This window comes from Pinus tabuliformis, chromosome 7 (assembly GCF_031772625.1).
Source record: "Pinus tabuliformis cultivar Carrire ecotype Pingquan chromosome 7, CPIR1, whole genome shotgun sequence".
Classification (NCBI taxonomy): domain Eukaryota; kingdom Viridiplantae; phylum Streptophyta; class Pinopsida; order Pinales; family Pinaceae; genus Pinus; species Pinus tabuliformis.
In genome coordinates this window covers 1,260,550,463-1,260,575,403 of record NC_142293.1, presented here as the reverse complement: position 1 = coordinate 1,260,575,403, position 24,941 = coordinate 1,260,550,463, and positions in this window count along the sequence as shown.

Genomic DNA, 24,941 nt, shown 5'->3' with positions numbered 1-24,941 from the left:
TAAATCATTTCATAATGACCCAAGATCCTTTCAAATTGATTCAGAAGTGCCCAGTAACAAGGGTATAAACTACATGATATTCAAAGTGTGATATTCAAATTTGAGATAATAGCAATATCATTTTCTTTGTCCCACTTTTGCATACCACTATCAAACTTCTAAAAATCTGAAATCCATCCTTAACTCCAAAATATAAGAAAACATTGTTCTAGAGATGAAAGAGTGTCTGACAAGCATTTTTCATAAAATATTTTAGGGAATTTTGATAGACAAATTCTTGAAAATTAATATCCCCATGAATAGTAGAACAATGTTTGTCATAGACAACAAGAAAAAATGAAACATGCCCAAAATTTCTTGCGTTGAATATGATTAAAGGGGCATGATAGTGCATTTGGTTGGTTGAAAACTTGTGTGAGAAGGTTTTTCTTCCACCACTCATTGATTTCATTGGTAAGGCCAACCCCTGGAAACAACCTCAAATTATCAAGGCCATAGTTGTATATTCAAATAAAGAAGAACATATAATCTAGAATCTCCAATTGTGTCTTCCATATATCCCAAGTTCAATTAAAATCAAGTTCCTAGCTGATTAATTGTAGTGAGTGACTATTATTTTATAGTTTTACCCAACAACACTATATTGGAGATTAAGGATATGGGTGTTGAAACATACCAAGCTTCCTTGGCCAGCAAAGCACTGACTCGATCCAAATAATCTTTGATAATGCTCTATGAATCCTATAGTAGAATTCAGTCTTCTTCATTACCAATTACAAGATTTAAGTGTACATTTCACAAAATATATAATCCATAACATAAAATACAGTACAGTTCTTCATTCAGAATTTGCAATAAGTAAAGTCATCACTGAATACTGATCTTTAAAACTAAATTAAACATGTGGAATACCTGCAAAGTAGTGATTTTCCAACCAATTGTAATCATCCACTGTGGATGCCACCCGCGAACTGGGATATGAGATGACAAGGTATGGGAAATTTCACCCACTGCTCTCTCCCTAAATTCACCATTAGAGCTCTACAAAATACATACCTAGAAGTCAGGACCTACAAAATAGATACTCAGAGTTAGAGTATCCTTGCCCAAATACATACCTAGAAGTCAGGACCTACAAAATAGATTATTTTGCTAGTGTATAAATACCTGAACTTGAGACAATGGACCCTCTTGTCCTTTGATCAAGTCTGATCCCTTCCAGATCTAGAGCACACCGATAGTCGCAGCTAGGAAAAAGTCCTCTTTCAATAATAATAAAAACACAATGAAGAGCAGAGGCATGAAGGCTCTGGTCAGGTAAGGTCCTGTGTGGAGCAACCCAGTGAAGTCCTGAGAAACGTGATAGCTAAAGGCTAGTATGGTTCAAACGAGTAGAAAGCTGCTAGGGTTCAAACTTGCGATTCTTCTGCGATATCCATGGTAAATATCGATAAACTTTGGAAGGATTACAAGGTTATATATGCAGCATCATCCTAATTACAGTTGAACTTCTTGGTTTATTTTAGCGGTTTGAGTCGACTTCAATGATAATAACAAATATTGTGTCTCGGAGGTCACACTTTCTCCTTGCTTTATAAATGTAAAGTCTGATAAAAATAAAAGGTTTCAAAATTAATGTATGGTTCTCATACAAATAAAAAAGATTGCTTAATTAATGTATAGTTGGGAAGGAATTTTAAAATTAAATTATAAGGGACCCATCAAGCAAAAACTTCTGTTCTTATGGGATTAATATTGAGAGTGATAATAGCAGTTCTCATTATTGTTATTGGTCTTATCAATCTGGTAACATAACAATTGGTTAAGACTTAAAGCAAATTAAATTAATTTTATAAATTTATTAAAATATTAATAATATTGTATAAATTATTTTTTATAAATTATTTGAAAATTATTTATTAGGAACGAATGAAGTGAATATTGATATTATAATAATAATAATTTAAATCATTGGAAGTTTTTGTTTTTTTCCTTTGTTAAGTTTTAATATTGTTATTGGTTAAGTTAAGTAAAGTAAAGAAAATTACTCATTTGAAATTTTGGTGTTTTTTGGTTATAAATATTTAAAATTTAATATTATATTTTTTAATTGGTTTAAAATTATGAAATGATAATATATTTTTGTATAAATGGAAAATTATTGAAAAAAGTAAAGAATATAACAAAAATGTATAAACAAAAATATACAAATTGTCATTTGTGAAATACATTATTTCATGCTAACTATTCTATGGTTTAGTTTTTGTCTAAATTTGTTGATATAATTCTTAGTAGATTTATGTTTATTTTATTATTTAAATTCTATGCATAAATTAATTCAATATCATAAAAAATCTCTAAAGTACTTGAATTGTGAATATTACAATGCTCAAACTTGCAATTTAGACAAAACCCTAATTAAAAAGTGAATATTACAATGTTCAAACATGCAATTTAGACAAATCCTGAATTGAGAATTGATGGCCTAATGATCTGTCACAAGACACCATCATACAACCCACTTGCATTCTATATTATGTTATCGAATGTAGTATTTACAAGTTCTAATATTTACGCCGTAAGGCATTTCCTTTGAGATGAAATCCCCTTTGGTCCTCATTGTCCTCGCTATGGACTGTGAGATCAAGTTTTAGATGATTGCAATGTTTCCCTCCATTTGATCTGATAACTGACTTCTTGTCGCTTAACTAATTTGCTCATTAATTTTTCAGTTCGATCGTAGGCTATGGGTACACCATCTTTGCAATTCATAACACTTTTAGGAGGTTCACGACCAAGGATAATGTGAAGTAAAGCTTTCCTTGCAATTACTTTGACAGAAATATGCATTGAGCCCTTTCCCCACTTTCTTTCTGGTTTATCCCGCATCAACAAACTAAATATTTGTTGGATTTCTTTGCCTGCGGTAATTTGTCACTTGGAATTTCTGAATTTGGAGGGAAAACCAGTTCGGAACCAAGTCTTAGGTTTTTCTTGCAATTACTTTGACAAAAAAAAGCATTGAACCCTTTCCCTCCTTTGTTTTTTGGTTTAACCCACATCAACAAACTAAAATTTGTCTGATTTGTTTGTGTAGGGTAATCAGTCTGGGTCTACAATACGCGAACTAGTGCCTTCAACTGGGTTACAACAAGAATTTATATGAGAAAATGTCCAAGTGAATAGTAAGTGAAAAATGTTACACACAACTGCCCCTCTTTCACTTGATAGATTGGATACCAAGCTACTACAAACTTATCAAACATGATGAAAAATAGAAACTAAAGAAATTACATGATAAATTTAGATATCAAAATAATTCGTAGGCATTACCTGAGGTTGCATCACAAGTGTAAACATGTTTTTCACAATGGGACATCATCTTCAATATCAAGAAACATTCTTCAAAATTGACTTGTTTTTCAAGCTACAAAGGTAAGCGAGAAAAGATGCCTAAATGTGCAACATATCCTGATAAGCATGTCTATCATTTAATTCTCAACGTATGCTTGATCATACTTCTTAATAATTACTCTATAATCTTAAATAGTGTTATGTTAATAGATACAAACCTTGTCATAGCAAATTGAGGATGAACAATTAAAAAATGCATGTAATGAATGAAGGTCCTCTATTAATGGAATAACACTCATTAAGAGGTAGGTGACATGTTTCCAGTTGGGCTGCGATCTAGTGGTATACCACAAATAGCTCAGGTTTGATTCTCAGGCATATTTGTATGGGTTCTACTTGAGAATCACTAAAACAACGCATATCATAAGCTTCATCAATGCCTCTTTCTAATATACCTTTAGACAGAGTATTTTTTTTTCTTCTTTTCCTTGTTGTAGATCTATTTCGCCATATAGTTTCCATGATGTGTTTATTGGAATGCTACAAATTTTGTAGTATACAAACTGCCCTTTATGTAATGTTGGCTAACACATCAACATTTATATAATAGATCTTTGTGGAATCCTCGAGTGATGCAGGAGCATGAGGTTTGAAGACAAAAGGTTTCAATTTTATTCCAAAAATCCTACAACAAAGGCATTGCATCTAGAAAAGATATTGGATAAGAGAGTGTTTAAAAGGACAAGGGGACAAGAGTATTATCAGTATTTGGTCAAATGGAAGGATCAACCAATTACTGATGCTACCTGGATGACAGATGCCATGCTACAGAAGTTGGGCAATTCTGTAGAAGAGCTCATAGACAGGAGCCCATGAATAATTTTGTCCGCAGGAGTCTGACGCAGGAGCATAAGGCTTGAAGACAAAAGGCTTCGATTTTATTCCAAAAATCCAAAAAAAGTTTACAAGCAAAGGATTGGGATCCTTTAGCTGTCACTTTACAAAGCTTTCTAGATAGGATTAGAGCTAGAATATAGGGATTTGAATGATTTTGTAATTAATTCAAGTAGTTTAGACTTAGTTGAGATTATCGAGGAGAATATCATACAGAGTAGGTATTATCTAGGATTAGATAGATTCGATCCATTGATTGAAGATTTGATTGTTTGTATGTACTTTTATTTATATAAGTTTTGAATTATTATAAGGGGATTTAGCTAGATTTGGTTGTGGAGGATTAGAATGTAAAAATTGAAATATCTCTATGTCTCTGTGTATTCTACGCATCAATGGTTAAATCCCGGAGTCCCAAAGAATATAACTTACAACCAGTCTAAACCTGGCGGAAGTCCAATTTCTTGGCAGAACGAGAAAAACCCCAACAAAAGTCATGAGGAACCTTAGGAAACGATCTGAATCATCCGATCGATAGGCACAGATCTAACGGTGATCACGTGCTCACAAGCGCAAACATTAATTCTAAAACCAGATGCGAGAAATTATTTAATTGAGTTAATAACTTAGTTAATTTGGACCGTCTGCCTAAAGGAGATCAATTCGATGACAATCGTGTGGTTAACATGCACGTAGTTTAAATTGGAAATCGAATGCGATATTGTAGGAATTGTGATTTAATCCATTGAAGTCCAGATTGATCATAGTCGTTCTCTATGAAGTGATGAGTTTGACGAATATCATGTCAAAAAGTACACGAGCTTTAATCTAAATTTTGGACCCAAGAAGTTATAAACTGCAGCTTTTTTTCCTTTCAGCAAAGGTTTGTGGAAAAGGAGGACGCGAGAAGTTTATGAATGGCAGTGTTATTTCCTTTTGGTTCCTTAGTAAGTGAAGTTCTGCCATATTTCAGGTAATTTTAACAATTCTGTTGTTTTAGTAGAATAACTACATTTGGAGGCAGATGAATGAAACTCCAAAGGAAATCTGAGAAGAACTTCCACCTACGCTTGAAGAGATCGTTTCTCGATTTGAACAATTATCATTAACACCTACACCCAAACCACCATCAAGCCTCTTCTCGCTCCAATAATGGCAGCTAGATCATTGATATATGTGATAAGGTCACCAAATATTTTATGATACATGTCATTGTCCCTTATCAATATAGTAATACTTCATGACAAAAATTCCATGGAATTCCAATTTATGCCTAAAGGATATTATCATATCAGAGGATGATACAAAGAATTTTCCCAAAAATTCAAGGCTATTTTTCACCACATGCAGCTAGGCTCTTTCAATTGGTTGTTGCACTCTGCATCACCTCCTAAGTGGCTAGTGTGGAACAAATCAAGGCTATATGTCCCCACATCCAACTAGGCACTTTCAATTGGTTTTTTCACTCTGCACCACCTCTCAAGTGGCCGGTGTGGATCTTCCCATTGATGGTGACATAGTATGTGCCTAAGTATGAACTATGGAATTATATTTGAGTCATGAGATATGATAGATCTAAATCAAAATATGCATCGCCAAGAATAACCTCAAGAGAAGCAACATCAATATTCCAAATGATGGAATCAGTAGGAATCGCACCTAACAATTTCTCTTGCACTAACTTGGGACAAACTTGGTGGCAAAGTTGTAGTTACCACCATGCACTCAAATATTTTTCATAACTCGAGAAGATTTCAAAAGCTTATATTAATAATCTCAAGTGCAATCATGGGATACCTGTAGTGATTACAGAGAAAATTCCCTTTTTTCTCCTCTTTCACATCATGTACGATTGTTTGGTTTGACACATACTCTGCCAACTTCACCAATCCAAAAAATCAATACAACTTTGCATCAATTGTTTGCGGTTGTGAATGTGATCAGTTTCCTACAAGAAAAGCATGAACATGTTTGTTGAATTCAATCTAGCTGCATCTTATTTTCGTTTCTACCCCATTTTCTATGATAATATTTCGCAATATTGGAATTTCATCCCACTTACCAGTTGCTTCATTCTGCATTTATGTGGTTGCTCATACTCAAAAATCCAAATGGTAAGTAGACATTTATTGAGGTTGCATCACAACTGCAAACATGTTTTTTCACAATGTGTGCACAAATTTGAACTTCGGCCCAAACACTTTGATACAGTTTAATCATCTACTATGGTAGGCTTTGGAAAAAAAGTTGAAATGATAGGAAGGTTTCCATACATAGTGTTCCTAACCATTTCTAAACTATTCTTAACACCCATGAAGATTGTTAATGACATTGTTGAGAAGCCATATAATTGCATCCAGATTGCAAGCCTTTACTTCTAGACCATAGTTACTAAGTTCCTCATACCACTACCAAATATTTTTCAATGGAATGTTAGGGATCTAGCAGTTACACGTTAAAGTTTTATTCAGTTAAGTACTATTAGTGTTTTAATTTTGTTTATTAGGGACATGCACAACAATAGGAGACATGGCATCTATAACCTACTCAAACTCGACTATGGGGCTTCCAATCACTTGTGAAACATGTTTTGAAATCATTTCATACTATGAAGAACCAATAGACTTTAAAATGGAATGGGCCTTCTTGTTTGATTCATCAAGCAAGCATGAGCCATTCCAAATCCTCATGAAAGAATCATCAAAATCTAATCTAGTTTCTGAAACTGCATGCCATGTATGGTCATTATTACTTGTTTCATTTTCCTTCAATTCATTACGTGGACATTCGAATATCTTAGATTGTGTATGTGATTGAATGTCCCTAAATGTCATTCCAGACGCATTTGTCTTGGAACTAGAATCTCTAATTTGAGTGTAGTTGAAGAAGCCTCACACAATCTAGATCAATCATCTTACTTGTTTCTAACTTCATCAATCATTCTACAAATAATTGTACCACTATGGGAGTTAGATACAAATTTATTAGTTGCAGAGGCCTTACCACTTTTTTATTCAACTGGTACCCACTTCTGTGCGACCTGTTGAGAGTTGCGATGTCTCTCATTGTTTCGTTTACAATAAATACCCTTTCCTGTGACTGTACTAGCCCTTGCTTTCCAAGGGGGAGGGTGGGAAAGGCCCTCATCAACCATCACTCAAATTTCTAGAGCTTGCCCAAAAGTTCTAGTTTGATTTGTTTGCAACTTTGTCAGTGACATTTCTTGGCCTACTAATTTAAATGTTCCTAGAATTATATGTTTTTGCTTTAATGAATTGTGAATCTTCACTAATGTCACAGAAGAACAAGGATCTCTTGAAACCTACATTGTATAACCATATCCATCTAGTGTGGAATGAGAACCTATTTTAGTTTCCTCGATTTAAAAATTCACACTTTTAGATCAAACAGATTGTTGTGAGATATCCACATCTCCCCTCTGAGAATAAGGTTTACTGTCATCCATTATAGAGGAGCCTATTTTCCTTTCCCACATAGCCTTCCCTGTCTTTGTAGCATGTGACTTTACTTTTCCCATATTTTGTCTTTCCTTTGCCCAAGATAGAAAAATAGGAACTGCAACACTCTCTCCTGCTAGCTGAAATTTAGGCAACTCCACCTGTGGCTTGTTGGAAATAGCATCAAAATATGTATAACCCTGCAAATTGTTATGTTCGTTATCACATTTTGACAACCAGAATATTGCACTTCCACACCCATTAACCATATAACAACAAAAATGTTTTAATAATTCCTTTTTATATGTGAAAATTTGCTTGCTTTGAGTGATCAAGACAAGTGCTTAACATTCGATAGAAAGTAAAATTTGAATAGTGTGCACCGTTGGAGTAAAAAATGATACTCTACCCACTCTATTAACATTGATCCATCTACATCTACGACAAATATTTGCTCTCTTTTCAAAGATTTCTAATTTGCAAAGAAAATAATAATAATAAAAAATAAAAAATACAAAATACAAAAAATAAAACAAAAAACAAAAATAATTAAATAAAAAATAAAATAAAATAAAAAATTGAGAGTTTCCCTGAATTTTCGTGGGTTGTCGCATAAAATATTGTTCCTTACTCCAACGTCCTTTCCCTTTTGTCTCCATAATGAGGCCAGTTAGTCCTTTAATGGGATATGGAAGGTTATCAAAAGAGGCAGACAACAACATTCTTAGGGTCGAGAGGAGAAAATTGGACATAATGCTCTCTATGTTATTTGGCCTACTAGCGGGTGCTGCACTTATTTCTATGTCAGTAGGGATCCTCATTTTTGGCAATAAGAAGGGGATTAGATCTAGAAATGAAAGTGCCATTGTTGCAGGAGGTTCAATTGCACCTTCAATTTTTTTAAAGATATCAACATGGCCTATATCCAAACATTGTATCCTAAGCTCTATATTCAACGCATGCTCGTCACTTACCCTGGTATGAAACAAGTTTGGGAACCCAAGGATCTTGCACACTTTACACTCAATGTGACCATGGATCGAGTCCAACAACTATACCATGCCTTTTCTCTAAACATGACAACCCATAATTGGAACAAAAAGGACCCAGAAAGGGTCGCCTATCAAGATTGTGTGGAGCTTCTTCAAGATACCCTGTTGGCTATATATGCTCAATGCAACCATGGGAAAGATGAGGAAAATTTCCATGAATCCCAAATCATCCATGGCCAACATAGTAGGCATCAACAATTGGCTCAGCGTGGCTTTGAAAAACCAAGACACGTGCCATGATGGATTCCAAGATTTAATTGTTCGAGTAAGACAAAACTTTAGTGTTAATTTCAAGAACCAAATTGAATAAAATTCAATGAAGTCATCTTAATTGGTCAACAATTATCTGGAAATGTTCCATATTTCATTTGGGAGCTCTGCCATTAATGGTCGCCATGGTCATAACCATGATACAAAAACTAACAATTTTACAGTAGAACATCCTCCCATACAAAACAGGAGAAGGCTCAAGGTAGAGGAAAATGCAGAGCAGATAAATATTGATGGTCTGGATCAAGAATTCTATGAACAACTCAAATTAATTGATCAAGACTACATTCAAGAATTTCCTTGGTGGTTATCGCCCAGAGATTGTCGGTTCCTGCAAGTGCCTGCTCTGGCCCTCAACGTCTATGTGATTTTCACCAAGCATGGGAGTGGCAAGTATATGAATGTTGCATTACCAAAACTCTAATAAAAAATCAACCCCTCAGATTATATTCCATGTCCCTTTAGGACCCAAGTTTAAAGAAAGATTATTAGAGTTGGTTCTCCACGTGTCTTATATATGGAGTCAGACTTATATATGGAATTTTCCCTTTGACAATATTTCATTTGAGAATGTTTATACCTTGAGTTACATTCCAAGTCCTTTTAGGACCTAAGTTTAAAGAAGGATTATTAGAATTGGTTCTCCACATGTCTTATATATGGAGTGAGATTTATATATGGAATTTTCCTTTTGACAATATTTCATTTGAGAATGTTTATACCTTGAGTTACATTCCAAGTCCTTTTAGGACCTAAGTTTAAAGAAGGATTATTAGAATTGGTTCTCCACATGTCTTATATATGGAGTGAGATTTATATATGGAATTTTCCTTTTGACAATATTTCATTTGAGAATGTTTATACCTTGAGTTACATTCCAAGTCCTTTTAGGACCTAAGTTTAAAGAAATATTATTAGAGTTGGTTCTCCACATGTCTTATATATGGAGTGAGATTTATATATGGAATTTTCTTTTTGACAATATTTCATTTGAGAATGTTTATACCTTTCGTTACATTCCAAGTCTTTTTGACCCAAGTTTAAAGAAAGATTATTAGAGTTGGTTCTCCATAAGTATCATCAATTAAATTTAAAATAAGGAGATTAAATTTGATGATAAAGTTTAAGGAAAAAGATATTTAAACAATGATTATGTTGTAAAATCAAATTTTGCTAGTAATTATATTGAGTTAAAATTTGAATTTTCAAGGAATTTTGGAAATATAAAATGTATATTTTTGAGTCGAGAGAGGCGTTCTCCAACTAAGTTGGAAGAGATGTTGTAATGTCCTATCTTTTAAACATTTGGACTTGGTAAAAAATACATAAAATAGATTAAATAAAAAGATTAATGTAAGTAACTAAACATTTTAACTAAAAAAATGAGATATGGCATTGGCCCATGGTATGGATAACCCATGGTATACATGTGGAATATTGCCTATTTAAAAGGGGAAATTAAACCAACTTAGACCCATGTTATCTCCGGATCTACCAAGCTTTGAGAGGGATCAAATTTCTTTTCACTATAAAAGAGATTCTTATCTAAAGATATTTGATCCCTTTGGGTGCTTGGTAGATCTGAAGTTAAGGTGGATCTTTTAGTTGGGCTGAGAGGGGCTCTCCAGCGGAGTATTGAAGAAATGTTGTAATGTCGTGTCTTGTAAGTATTTTGACTTGGTCAAATTACATAAAAATAAAATAAAATTATAAAATAAAATAAACTAAATAAATAAATTATTAAACATTATGGGACTCTATTTTCACAATACATGGTTTTTCTCATGGTATTCATTAACCCATGGTTTTTCCCATGATATTCTTTGGCCCTCAACATGAGATATGATTATTCCCAAGAGATTCAAAGAAATTGATCCAGATTTAAGCAGGAACGCAACAAATTACAGAGATAACCATATACACAAAGATGCAGCGGAAATAATACTTCATTTCATTAATGGAAAATACTGACATATGCTTACAAACAGAAATGGCAATAAACTAGCTAGGGCGATGGTAGCTTATCTCTGAGAAGAGATGTGATGGCTACATGCCTCTGAACTGTTCTGAACTGTATTACAATGAGGCTCGAAGGCCTATTTATTGTTGAGAAACAATGGAAAACCCTTCACATACCGAAACCTAACCCTAGAAGATGAAACGCCAAATTGTGGGCCCCATTTGGGTAAATTGGTACATCAATTTCCCGGGGTCATAACTTTGGCATACGATCTCCGTTTGACGCGTACGATAGCTCGTTAGAAAGATCTATCCGAGTACTACCACTTTGGGAGGCAACATAGGGCTCGATCGCCCCAGAATTCCAAAAAAACGTCGTTTAGGGCCTCAAAACGGCTCCGGAAGTTCAGGACCCGAAAAACTGCTAAAAATAGTAAACTTTGCTACAATTAAGGAAACTGAAAATGCTGAGAAAGACAATGGTGGGGGTCCAGGTGGACCTGGCAGGTGGCCACCAATATCCACCTGGATCATTCCTCCCCCCTTAGGAAGCAATGGTCCCCATTGCGTTGAGCTCCTCCATGAGATGAGGAAACCTCTGCTGAACTTGTTCCCTGGTGAGCCACTTGCCCTGCTGAAGGAGTTGGCCTGCTTTGACAACTCGATACAGTTGGATATGCTATTGGCGAGTGTTCTTGATCTGTGTGTCCATGATCCGATCAGTTGCAGCTTGTTCCATGCAATCTGGATTTAATTCTGTGGGTTTGAGCTGTTCTGCAATGTCGGATGTGTCTAGCAATGGTGGAAAGTATGGCCGAAGGCGGTCCACATTGAACACTGGGTGCAGGCCAAGGAATGGGGGAATGCTGAGCTCAAATTCATTGTCTCCCATAGCCTTAGTAATGGTGTAAGGACCATATCTAAGTGGTCTCAATTTCCGATAGGCTCCAGTAAGGCGTTCCTTTTGCAAATGCAACCAGACTTTGTCGCCCACCTGAAACTTGTGTGGCACCCGGTGTTGATCATGTCGCTGCTTGTACTTGGCATTTGATTTCTCAAGAATGGCATGGACCTGCTGGCGAATATGTTGGATGCGCTCAATGAAGCTGGTGGCCTTATCTGTTTCGGACTGGACATGAGTTGAATTCATGTGAGTAGCTGCAAGTGGCATGGCCACATCAATGGGGCATAGTGGCTGGAATCCTAAACCCACCTGAAAAGGGCTATGGCCAGTGGAGCTGTGAAGAGCTCGGTTGTAGCTGTGTTGAACATAGGGGAGGCTCTCGTCCCATGTGTGTGGATGCTTTGAGTTATACATGCGCAGAATGTGCACAATCATCCTGTTGACAACCTCTGTCTGGCCATCAGTTTGAGGATGGAAGGCTGTGGACTTCGTGAGTTTGGTGTCCAGCATTGACCAGAGACTGGACCAAAATGTGCTGAGAAACCGACTGTCCCGATCTGAGATGATAGACTGTGGGATCCCAAAGTGCACCCACACTCGTTCAAAGAAGATTTTAGCAGTGGCTTCTGCTGTGATATTCTTCTTGCAGGCCATCATAATGGCCATCTTTGAGAACCTGTCGACGACCACAAAAACACAGTCATTTCCATGCTTAGTGGAAGGAAGGCCTGACATGTAATCCATGGAGATGGATTCCCAAGGTCGACTAGGGGTAGGCAACGGGGTATAGAGGCCTTGCTTCTTAATGGTCGGTTTGGCAATGGCACAGGCAGTACATGATCGGATGTACTTCCCAACATCCTGTCGAAGATTCGGCCAATAGAAATAGTTTTGCAGTACTGCCACTGTTTTCTCGACCCCGAAATGCCCAGCAGCCCGACTGTAGTGTGCTTCCCAAATCATCTTGGCACGCTCGCTTGAAGGAACACAAAGGTGACCGAGGTGGCATAATAAGGCATCCTGGAGGTGAAAATCTGCAACCTACCGACCCTCCAAGAGTGTCTGGTATGTGTGGCCGAATTCTGGGTCGCTTTTGTAGAGAAGTGGCCAATCAGAAGTCTCGTGCCCGCAAGAGTTGAGCACGGTGGTTAGCGCCATGATCGGTGGTCGACTGAGGCAATCTGCAACATTATTGGTGCTGCCCTTTTTATACTTGATATTCAAGTGAAACTGTTGCAGGTATGTAGACCACTTCTGATGGCGATCATTCTGCAATTTCCCTTGGGTCTGTATGAATTGCAGAGGTCGGTGGTCTGTGTGGATGACCGTTTCCTTCCCCAAAATGTAATGCTTCCATTGTCGGCAGGCCTGTACAATGGAATACATCTCTTTATCATAAGTGGGGTACTTCCGGACTGTGTCTGAAAGTGTTTCACTGTGATATGCCACTGGATGTCCATGTTGAGTAAGGACTGCCCCAATAGCATAGTCAGAGGCATCTGTCTCGACCTCAAATGGTCGTTGTAAATCTGGTAACGCGAGCACTGGTGCCGTGCAGAGGCGATCCTTCAACTCCCTGAATGCCTTCTGTTGAGATTCAGACCAAAAGAATTTTGCTTTCGCCCCGCCCTTGGTGACTTGACTCAAGGGCCAAGAAATATGAGAAAATCCCAACACAAACCTGCGGTAGAAGTTGGCAAGACCTAGAAAGCTGCGGAGCTCTGTTAGAGTGGTTGGAGAGGGCCAATCCCGAATGACTTGGACCTTGGCTGGATCGACATGCACCCCCTGTTCATCAATGATGTATCCCAGATACTGGACCTCGGTCATGCCAAAAGTGCATTTCTCCAAATTGGCACATAGCTTGTGTTGCCGCAATGTTTGGAGAACCTGTCAGATGTGGTGGAGGTGCTCTTCCCAACTCTGGCTGAAGATCAGAATGTCATCCAAGTATACTACTACAAAGGAGTTGGTGAATGGCCGCAAGATGTCATCCATTAGCCTCATAAAGGTTGCAGGAGCATTTGTCAATCCGAAAGGCATGACCAACCATTCGAAGAGGCCCTCCTTGGATTTGAAGGCAGTCTTCCACACATCTGAGGGTTCAATTGGTACCTGGTGATATCCTGACTTCAGATCGATCTTGCTGAAATATTTCGCCCCCTTTAGTTGGTCTAGGAGGTCATCAATCCGCGGGATCGGGTACCTATTACGGACAGTGATCTTGTTCAGCGCCCGATAGTCAATACAGAGTCTCCACGTCCCATCCTTCTTCTGTACCAACACTATCGGGCTCCCACAGGGCGAAGAACTCGGACGGATGTGACCTTTCTGTAGGAGCGCCTGAATCTGCCTCTTGATTTCATTGTTCTCCAGAACGGAGCGCCGATAAATTGGTCCATTGGGTAGCGGCGCACCTGGGGTCAGATCAATGGAGTGCTTGACTTGACAGTGCAGAGGAACCCCTGCCGGGGAGGTGAAGATGTCTTTGTACTCCTCCACAATCTTCTCCATTTGTAGCTGCCGTGCAGAGGGACCTCGTTTGGAGGCCGCGGCCACTGTCTTCTTCTTCCCTTGAGGGCGTATCATCAGGAAAACAAATTTCCTGGTTTTGGAAATGATCTTACTGCATTGTTTTGCAGTAATCAAAGAGATGGCGGCAGGTGGTGGTACCTCTGGTATCCTGAACAACTTATTTCCCAATGTAATAATAACAGCACGGGGCCTTGATTCATACACAGCATGTCGCTTCCACAAGTATGGTTGTCCTAGTAATACATCACAAACTTCAAGGGGAGCAATGTCACACAATACCTCATCTGTGAAGGGCTTGATGTTGTATGGAAGGCGACACTGCTGGCTCACGCGAAGATCTCGCCCTTGGTAAAGCCACCCAATGGTGTATGGTTGTGGATGTGCTGTGGTCGGTAAGCCCAACCGCTTCACGACCTCTGCCGAAATGAGGTTCTTTTGACTCCCGCTATCAACAATGAACTGTATCGGGGAGCCCTTGACCCACATCTGGGAGTGGAAGAGACGCTCCTCCTCCTCTGGATCTTCGGGTTCATTTTTCTGGATCTTTGCGGTAGCAACAGTGGCGCTGGGATCCGCATCAATGATCTGCTTCCCTTTTTCATACCCCTTATCGGGTTCTGACTCAGAGTCGGAACATGCATCTGATTCTGAAACCTTTAGCTCAGCCACCAGTGACTGTTTGGCCCGACACTCACTTGTGTTGTAAGTGGAGCTCTTATGGAACTCGCACCATTTTCCAGTGTCCTTTCTCGGCTTCGCGGCGTTGCTCTTTGCTTGCAGCTTCAGCTGGTTGTCTTGGGCTGTCCCGCCTTGGCTTTGTCCTTTGTTCTGTGGTTTAGGGGCACCTTTCCCCTGCTTTGGATTCGCAGATCCAAAGTCTCGCTTCTTTTGTTTAAACTTCTGCTCGACTTTGACGGCATACCGGTATGCTGCGCCGAGCGAGGGGATGTTTAGGAACTATATTTCTTCCTGGATGTACTTGTGCAGGCAGCCACGGTATTTGAGTATCAAATGTTGCTCCGAATCCTTGATACCCAACTTTGTGCGAAGGGTATGGAAAAGATTGGTGAACTCCGGCACATCTTGGTCCCTTCCCTGCCGCAGCGTGGTCCACTTTATGTATTCATCCTCATAGCTTCCGACAGGGTAGTACTGCTCCTTGATGGCATCCCGGAACGAATCCCAGGTGGGTGCGGCTGAAAATAGTGAGCCAGTACTTTCATCCTTCTGCTCGCAGTAGGTTTCCCACCAGTCCTTGACGTGGGGGGCTGCTTTGAGAAGAGCAAAAACAATCTTTTCCCGACTCGAAAATTCATGAACAGCAAAATAACCCTCTAGCAGATTTAACCATTTATCTACGGCATCGGCGTCTATCTGACCCTCGAATATGGGGATTTCAAAATTAACTTGTACCTTAAAGGGTGTGGCGTTTCCAGAGGAGCTGCTGGAAGCCGATGCGCCGCTTCTGGGTAGCCGCTGAAGGATCTGCGCAAAGCTGTCCATCATCGCGTTCCGTTGTCGCTCGAGCGCTTCTTCGAGCAAGATTTTGATGGGATCTCCTGCCCCCTCGTCTTTCTTCTTGTCCGCCATGGGAGGCCGTCGGGATTTGCGAGGCTGGTCTTGCAAAGGTTCAACCAGTTCAAGCCCTAACTCCTTATATCCCGACCTTGTTGGGGACATGCAAAGAAAAACAGAGAAAAAGCAGACCGCTCTGATACCACTGATCCAGATTTAAGCAGGAACGCAACAAATTACAGAGATAACCATATACATAAAGATGCAGCGGAAATAATACTTCATTTCATTAATGGAAAATACTGACATATGCTTACAAACAGAAATGGCAATAAACTAGCTAGGGCGATGGTAGCTTATCTCTGAGAAGAGATGTGATGGCTACATGCCTCTGAACTGTTCTGAACTGTATTACAATGAGGCTCGAAGGCCTATTTATTGTTGAGAAACAATGGAAAACCCTTCACATACCGAAACCTAACCCTAGAAGATGAAACGCCAAATTGTGGGCCCCGTTTGGGTAAATTGGTACATCAATTTCCCGGGGTCGTAACTTTGGCATACGATCTCCGTTTGACGCGTACGATAGCTCGTTAGAAAGATCTATCCGAGTACTACCACTTTGGGAGGCAACATAGGGCTCGGTCGCCCCAGAATTCCAAAAAAACGTCGTTTAGGGCCTCAAAACGGCTCCGGAAGTTCAGGACCCGAAAAACTGCTAAAAATAGTAAACTTTGCTACAATTAAGGAAACTGAAAATGCTGAGAAAGACAATGGTGGGGGTCCAGGTGGACCTGGCAGGTGGCCACCAATATCCACCTGGATCAGAAATGGAGATCCTTTTAACACTATTTATTTATTTGTGTTTAAAGAGTTCATAAAATTTTAAATAAATGGAGATATTTTTTATGTTCTTATAGAGGATTAGCCAAAATTTGAAAAAAATGGAGATGTGTATTTGTAACAGATTTTTTTTAAACCTTTTTAGTTTCTACCAGCTTTTGAAGAAGTGGAAACATATTGTGTAGGTGTTTTACATAGTTTCCCTAATTAAGAAGTGGAGTTGTTAAATTATCTATAGGAACCATTTTACAAATTTTATTTTAGTTACTATAGCGATTTTGTTTAAGATGAATTCAAATGTTTTAGCTTTAGTCAAATTTAAATTTATAATAGTTTGCAAAATTAGCATTTTTTATAATTTAAGTTGTATTTTTAACTGTGAACATAAATATAATATTAAAAAAAAAAAAACAAAAAAAAACAACTTCAAAAACAACAACTTAAAAAATGCAACCATTTAAATTTACCCCTTTATTTTCATGTGAGGTTTTTTTTAATATTGTCTAGAGTAATTGAGGTGTTCCTCTCACATGAACTATTTTTTATTATTTTATTGTTTCAAATGAATATCAATTAAGAATATGTTTTTATATAAAGAAACAAATCAACGATTTAATCTTATTAAACAATTTAAATTATATTAATGAAAATTAAATTAACCAGCCTTGATCAAACTTAATTGCAGATCCACCAAGCATCGAAAGGGATCAAATCCATTTTCAATGTAAAGGAGGTTTGCACCCCAATATATTTGCTTAGCTTAGTAGATCAGTAATTAAGATTGATCTAAGATGGTAGTCAACTTGTAACTTGAGATAGGTTTTTTTACCAAACTTAATGTGTTCGGGAAAAATTGTTCCCAAAAGATATATTTACAATATATTGTAAAACTAAATATAATTAAATATTAATTTCAAAATGAATTTAAACAATCTCTGATTGGGGTGCAATATAGTGCATAATCCTTCTCGGGATTCTATAAATGATTGATACAACCCTTTTCAAAGCGGAAGGGCAACCACCTCCCAGGCGTCACGTGTGCGAATGGGCTAGTGGGACGGAAGACAATGGTGGAATGCTAATTGTTCAGTGAACAAGCTGCAAAGCTCATAAATTACAAGTGGAACATGTAGCTCTCCTCCTTCCCGCATTTGTCTTGTCCTGGTGTTGGGTTCTAAGGAAAAGTGGTTGACATTTGACTCTCTCATTCATGCTAGTTCAACTGGGTTGTCGAAGTTGCGTTCAGACTAGGTCCAAGCCCTCCTTGTTGTTGTGTTTGCAGGCGGGTAGGTTTTCTTCTCTTTTCCCTTTCCTTTGGGACTGTGGCATGTTCAAAATACTCTCCACTGCATTGACAGTGACAAGTTGTGTAATTGGAATGTTGGAGGTAATGGAAATGGGTGTCTCGAAAGATGGAAAGTTTCTGTAGTGTTATTCTATCTTGTGTGTGATGTTTCTATGTCGGTGTCAATTTTCTTTGGCATTTTATTATCTAGAATGGGCATCTATTTTCCATCATGGGTTAATTATTGCATAGTGAAGGACTCTATAGATGACAATAAAGGATATTCCCATGTTTTATTCATCCTTAGCATAGCAATGAAAGTACACATTATGTATTTGATTTACTATGTATATGAGGTGGCCCAAAAAGACTTTTGGCTCGGGGAGTCGGTTTATGATATATACAATTGGAATTATCAACAACTTCTTCATATCTCTTTGTATTTCAACATTCTTAAGCACACGATGCTAGACAATGGTATAGAATGGTGGTGGAGGCCACCGTGGTCAATTTTCCGCCTCTGTCAGGCTTTTTACTAACTCAATTTATATCATGCTCCTCTTTAATGTTTCTACATCAGATCCTTATAAACTGTGTTTACATTGTGGGAGCATGGTTAAAGACTAGTATTGGTTCTCGACCTACCCTCCCTATCTATTGGGTTGTCTACAATCTATGTAATTTGAAGGTAAACAAGATGGCTTTCCCTTCCCCTGGTACTAACTCGACTAGTAATGTTGGACGAGGTAGAGGTCAGAAGACTGGTAATAGTGGTAATAGGGGTTCCCCATCGGTTCAGCCACCAAAGCGAAGTGGGCGCAGGTCAGATGCTCAAATTATACAGGAAGGGCTTCAAACTTATAATATTGGAACTTCATCTTAGGTGAAACAATTAATATCATCATGGGAAGTTAATCTTAATCAACGAGCAAAAGTTGAAGTGCAGGTGGAGGATTGGCGAGTTCTTACTCTAGATCCTAGTCATACTCATGGGTGCACCACATAGTACAAAAAAACAATGCACCTCTATTGGCTTATGAAGATTCTCATGGCTAAAGTCATCATGTCATTGTCAGTTGACCCTAGAAAAAGTGACCCAGGCCTTCAGGGAATCGAGAAGGAATTGCAGTTAATTCAATTCCAAATGCAAAAACATAATGTTCTCCTTGGCCGTATCGAAAAGCACATTTTATGCCTGCCCCAGTCAAAATTACCTAGATCTAGTGCTAAGGGCCCTACCCTTATGGAGTCCTCTGATGATTATTACTTTTCCGTTCTGTTATGGCTATTTTTTGTTGAAATTTTTGATGTATATGTCAGATAGTATCATATATTACAGCTATGTAGATGAACACTGATTTTTAGACATTCAGGCCTATAAGGCCTTGTTTGAGAGACTGAAGTTATTGATATTTTGAATGGCTTATAATCAATTTCGGTGGCCAATAGACCTGGTTTCCCAATGCGTAGGTTGAGGCCACTGAATGCCTTTCATGGACGTAACTTGTTTTTGAAATTGAATGAATGAAGAGGACCTACCAAGCTTACAAAATAAAATAAAAATTTAAACAAATAATTATTTAATAAAAAAATATTTTATATTAAAAAGTAATATATGAAAAAAAGAAGTGAAACACTTATCACTTTATAAAAATAACAAGGCACATACTTCTTTATGCCATATAACATTAAATTAGCCTAGATCCATCTTAATTATTAATCTATCAAGTTCCTAGAGGGATCAAATATGTGCAAACCTATTTTTTTAGTGTAAAATTTGAATAAAAGATTTGATCCATCTCAATGCTTGATAGATCCAGAGTTAAAGTGTAGTAGTTAGAATGCAAGTTGAAATTTATGTTAAAAGTGGTTAATGTTTCCCTGTCATAAAATGAAATTAAAATAAGTGATATATAAATTATTTTAATGATGAAATGATTTATCATGCTTTAGCTATGTAGTATTGATAAACAATGATATTGAAGTTTAATAACAAAATTTATTTATAAATTAATTGTTTTATAAAAAGTAATATTGTAACATATTTCTTTAAATATATATATTATTAACTTATATATTAATTCTCATATATATATATCTATATATATATATATATATATATATATATATATATATATATATATATATATATATATATATATATATATATATATATATATATATATATATATATATATATATATATATAAACGAATAGGCAACTGGTTGGTCTTGCTTGAGACATGTCAATTCTAACTACTACAACTATAAGCTCTATGTCCCTATATATGCCCCTCATACATAAATTAGGGAAGTTGAACTTTGAACCTCCTCACACATAACACTTCATTTGCATGGATGTTCATTATTTCCATAATAATAATAATAATAATAATAATAATAATAATAATTTAAAATAAAAGTATAATTTTCTATTTATCATATATAATAGTAAGTTTCCCTATTGACTAACCAATCCAAAACCTCCAACGCTCTCATGTAACAACTTGTTTGGAAAGTAGTAAAATTATTTATTCCATAAAAAAAACCTGGATAATAATATTAATATAATTAATCAATATTTATAATATTACTTTTTTATTTTGTAGGTTATATTGTTTGACATTGATAATAGGAAGGTTGTCCACTCAAAATTTTGGATGTTTCTAAAATTTGTATATATTTCATTTAGAAAAAACTCAAATAATATGATGACTAAACGTGGAAACCTTCACATTAAAAGTATAAATCATTTTCTTAAAATATAGTACGAGGAATATTTAGATCATTATAATTAAAAAAAATTATAACCATAAGTGACAATATTTTATATTAATATTAAATTTCTTGTAAACATGGTATTACATCAAAATTACAAAAATGAAAAATTTCATCCCTGAGTATGTTATTAGTGTTACAACTTTCTGAGATTGGCAACCAAAATTCTCTATTTGGATTAAGTGCCAAAGAAATTAGCTTAGAAACACAAAGTCTCCAAAACACCACTAATATCATAATACATTGAAATTGCATACAAACTAAATAGGAGAAATGGGAAAGTATTAGTGCTTTAGTTAGACTCGTCATTAGGAGAAGCATTCAAATCTAGAAGACATCATATGGCTAGAGAAGACGAATGAATTGGAGAGGTCCTAACTTGAGTATGTTGGCTTGGAGAAAGTTAAAAGTTTAATAGTGTTGACGAAGCACTCGCAACTCATTCTCAAGACCCTATAATTCTATGGAAACAATAAAAATTGACATGGTTTGGTTTTGTTGAAGCTAGAGATGCAGTAAATCCTACAAAAGTTGTGCTATGACCTACCCACTTTGGTGGAGTGAATTTATGAGGGACAAGTTTCTACATGCATCTAATGCCAACAACTTCCATGATACCAACTAAAATCATCTCATGAAAGAGACCTAATTTTCTACCAGGAAGACAGTATGCAATGTCCCACCACATTGAAATAGAGGAAAACTCATTTTCCCCCCACTGGAACCATAAAATTTCCAACACTAAGAAAGAAATATTGGGAAGCTAGAGGAAAATTACTAACAAAATGATTTGATTAATCACACAAGGAATTTTGCAAAGTAGAAATCTCCTAGATTGCAAAAGAACTCCCTCCCACATTTTAACTTGACACATAGACATCAAATCCTATAGTTTAAGCATAAATATGATCGATTGGGGCATGACCTATCCATGCCCAAGGATGGTGGATTATATGTTCATCACATGATATGGAAAACTAATCTCCCTCCCTAGCTTATTGAATGCAACATTAAAACATCCTTCTTCCCCATAATGAACCATTATCAACCCTTCCACACACACACAAGTATGTATCTCGAGGAGTACCAAGTAAAATTAAGCTACTGAGGGAGACATGGAAGAAGAGATGATCCAAGGCCCCTGAACCCAACTTAATGACCTATAGTGATCCTTGCTTAGTGAACCCAATTTGATGTTTTGTAGCCAGGGATGAGACAAACCAAATCCCAATTTGACCCTTTATAGACATGGATGAATTCATGTGATAGGAGAGTAAAATACTTGATCATTGATTGATAATGACCCCCCCTATTTATATAATTACTTGATTCTGTATTTCATCTACCATGAAATTATTAAGCCTCAAACATGAAAGCGTTGATAATAAGAGAATCGGGAGAGAACAAGCCTTATAACTCTAGATATTTAATTGAAAAGAGGGTCCTTAGGATTGGATCAATTTAGTGATAAATAAATGTTTATAAACTATTATAAAATGTTTATGTATAAATTATTTGTAAGTAAATTGAATCAATTTTTGTTTTGTTTTTTTAAGGTAAAGAGGAATAAACAACTGGGTAAGGTTCATATTCATATGACATAGTGTACATTCTAAATGGTACCACCATACCTCTAGGTGTACCTATATGTTCCCCCATGCATGGTCAATGCAATTAATTAAGGGGATTTGAACTCGGAACTTTAAACTTCATAAATAATTCATAGCATAGTGACTTCCAAATGAGCTTCTCTCCTACCTCAAAGTGCCTCCATAGCTCCAAGGTAAAAACTCATGGGAAGTTAACCTTGTCCAATGATAAAAATTGTTCACTTTACACCATTAGATCCCAAACCTTTGAGTTAAATTATATATAATTATTTGTAATTTAATAAATATAAATAATTTTAACCATATAAATATAATTTCCTTAACATTTAAAAAAAAATATTTTATTATATATAACCAAAAATCTTATTTTGATTTATTTCATTATATATTTATTATGATTTTTTTAAATATTTAGTGTTATGGTTAATTATTTTAAGTTTACATTTATAAATTTTAAATGTTTCAAATTTGGATTATTAAATTTATAGACTTCAGACACCTAATTAAATGATTAACATATTAAAATTAATTGATTATAACTAAATAATATAGTTAATCGAATGTCCAAATTAAAATTTTGATATTTATTAATATTAATAAATGTTGATTTAATTTAATTAATTAATTAATTTTTAATAAAAACAACTTGTAGATTTCATATTAAGGGTAAAATAATAGATATAGTTAGTTTGATTTTTTGTGGCTATGGATTGAATAATTATATTTCTCTTCATCTAGATGCTTTCAAGGTGGAAAATTCAAAGAAATATGCATGTAGGAGTAGTTTTAGCGGCAGGAGCTAGATTCAAAAATCGGGGCCAGAAACTTTTCATACCAGTTTGAGGCATTAAATGATGTCTTTTGGGGGTAAAATTCCCACTTAAGGACTACAACCCATGACTCTATTCAACACCTAAAGATATTTCTAATGGCGCAAGTATAACGTCAATTCAATTTCATACGCAAGATAAATGTTCGTTGAAATTTAGCATATCATGATTGACTACCATGATTTCAGAGGAAGCCACTTCAGTCTCGTCACTTATGAAAAATGGGCTATCCATGTGGGAATTATGAGTAACACTATAGAAGGGTTGATTTGTAACTCATGTTGATGATTTAATAGGTCAAAATTGACCCCTAGTTTGCTATGGGTTTATGTAATAACCAAGCCACTAGGAGGAAAATAGGTTCCATTCTATTTGAGTGCATTTTTGTTCCATGGTAGAGAAAATTAGTTGAGAGTGCATAGATAAAGAGAATAAAAATGGGGTTTTGTGTTTTGTAATATCCGTTAGGTCACAGGTCAAAGGTAAGTCCATAAAGAGTGATTCTCCTTTGTATTTGCATCATTTCCATTTAGACAAACGAGAGCAAAGTAGCCTTACTTTCTAGTTTATTTTTTTCCTAAAAGGGTTTTCTAAAACATATATAGGTGTTCATTACTATTGGTGTGTGTTATATTTCATTATTCTCTATTTTTTACATTTTATCTATCACTAGCATAAGCCAAAAACAATAATTGATAAATATATAAATCTATGGAAAATTAATTGTCACGATATAGTTTTAAAATTTCAATCTATTTTTATAAAATATGTTGTGATGAAATGTCTAGAATCAATTTGAAAATGAAGTCATAAAACCATAATCATGGATGACAAATCAAATTATGATAACCATCAAGGTCTAGCAAAGGACAGGTTTACATGGCTAGAAGAACAAGTCATAGATATACATAATAATGTAAGCCTCCTCATGTTGACACTAAGCAATAAGCTTGGGTTGTTCAAAGAAAATGGAGCTTATGTAGGAAAAATAGCACTCTTCAATGTCTCTTCCTAATAGTTTTCAGAGAGAGAGAGAGAGAGAGAGAGAGAGAGAGAGAGAGAGAGAGAGACAGACAGAGAGACAGAGACAAAGACAGAGAGAGAGAGAGAGAGCAAAAATTTGATTTTGTCCTTCCCTTTCTTCTTGACCAAAATCACACTCCTGTCCTTCCCTTTCTTCTTGACCAAAATCACACTCCTTGTAGCCTCCTTCTTCACCTTCGCACTTTTCCTAGCTTCCAACTTCAGATATCAAATTATATGAGAGAGAGTGAGATGCCCCAAAGAGAGAGAGAGAGAGAGAGAGAGAGAAAATCTCCTTTTAGCCTCCTTCTTCACCTTCGCACTTTTCCCAGCTTCCAACTTCAGATATCAAATTATATGAGAGAGAGTGAGATGCCCCAAATGAAGTCTAATTGCCTTGTATATATATATAGAGAGAGAGATACCAAAAAGTTGATTCTATCCTTCCCTTCCTTCTTGACCAAAATCACACTCCTTTTAGTCTCCTTCTTCACCTTCGCACTTTTCCTAGCTTCCAACTTCAGATATCAAATTATATGAGAGAGAGTGAGATGCCCCAAATGAATTCTAATTGCCTTGTATATATAGCCTTCCAATGTGGTTGAATTTCCTTCCTTGAGGCCGACTTGAT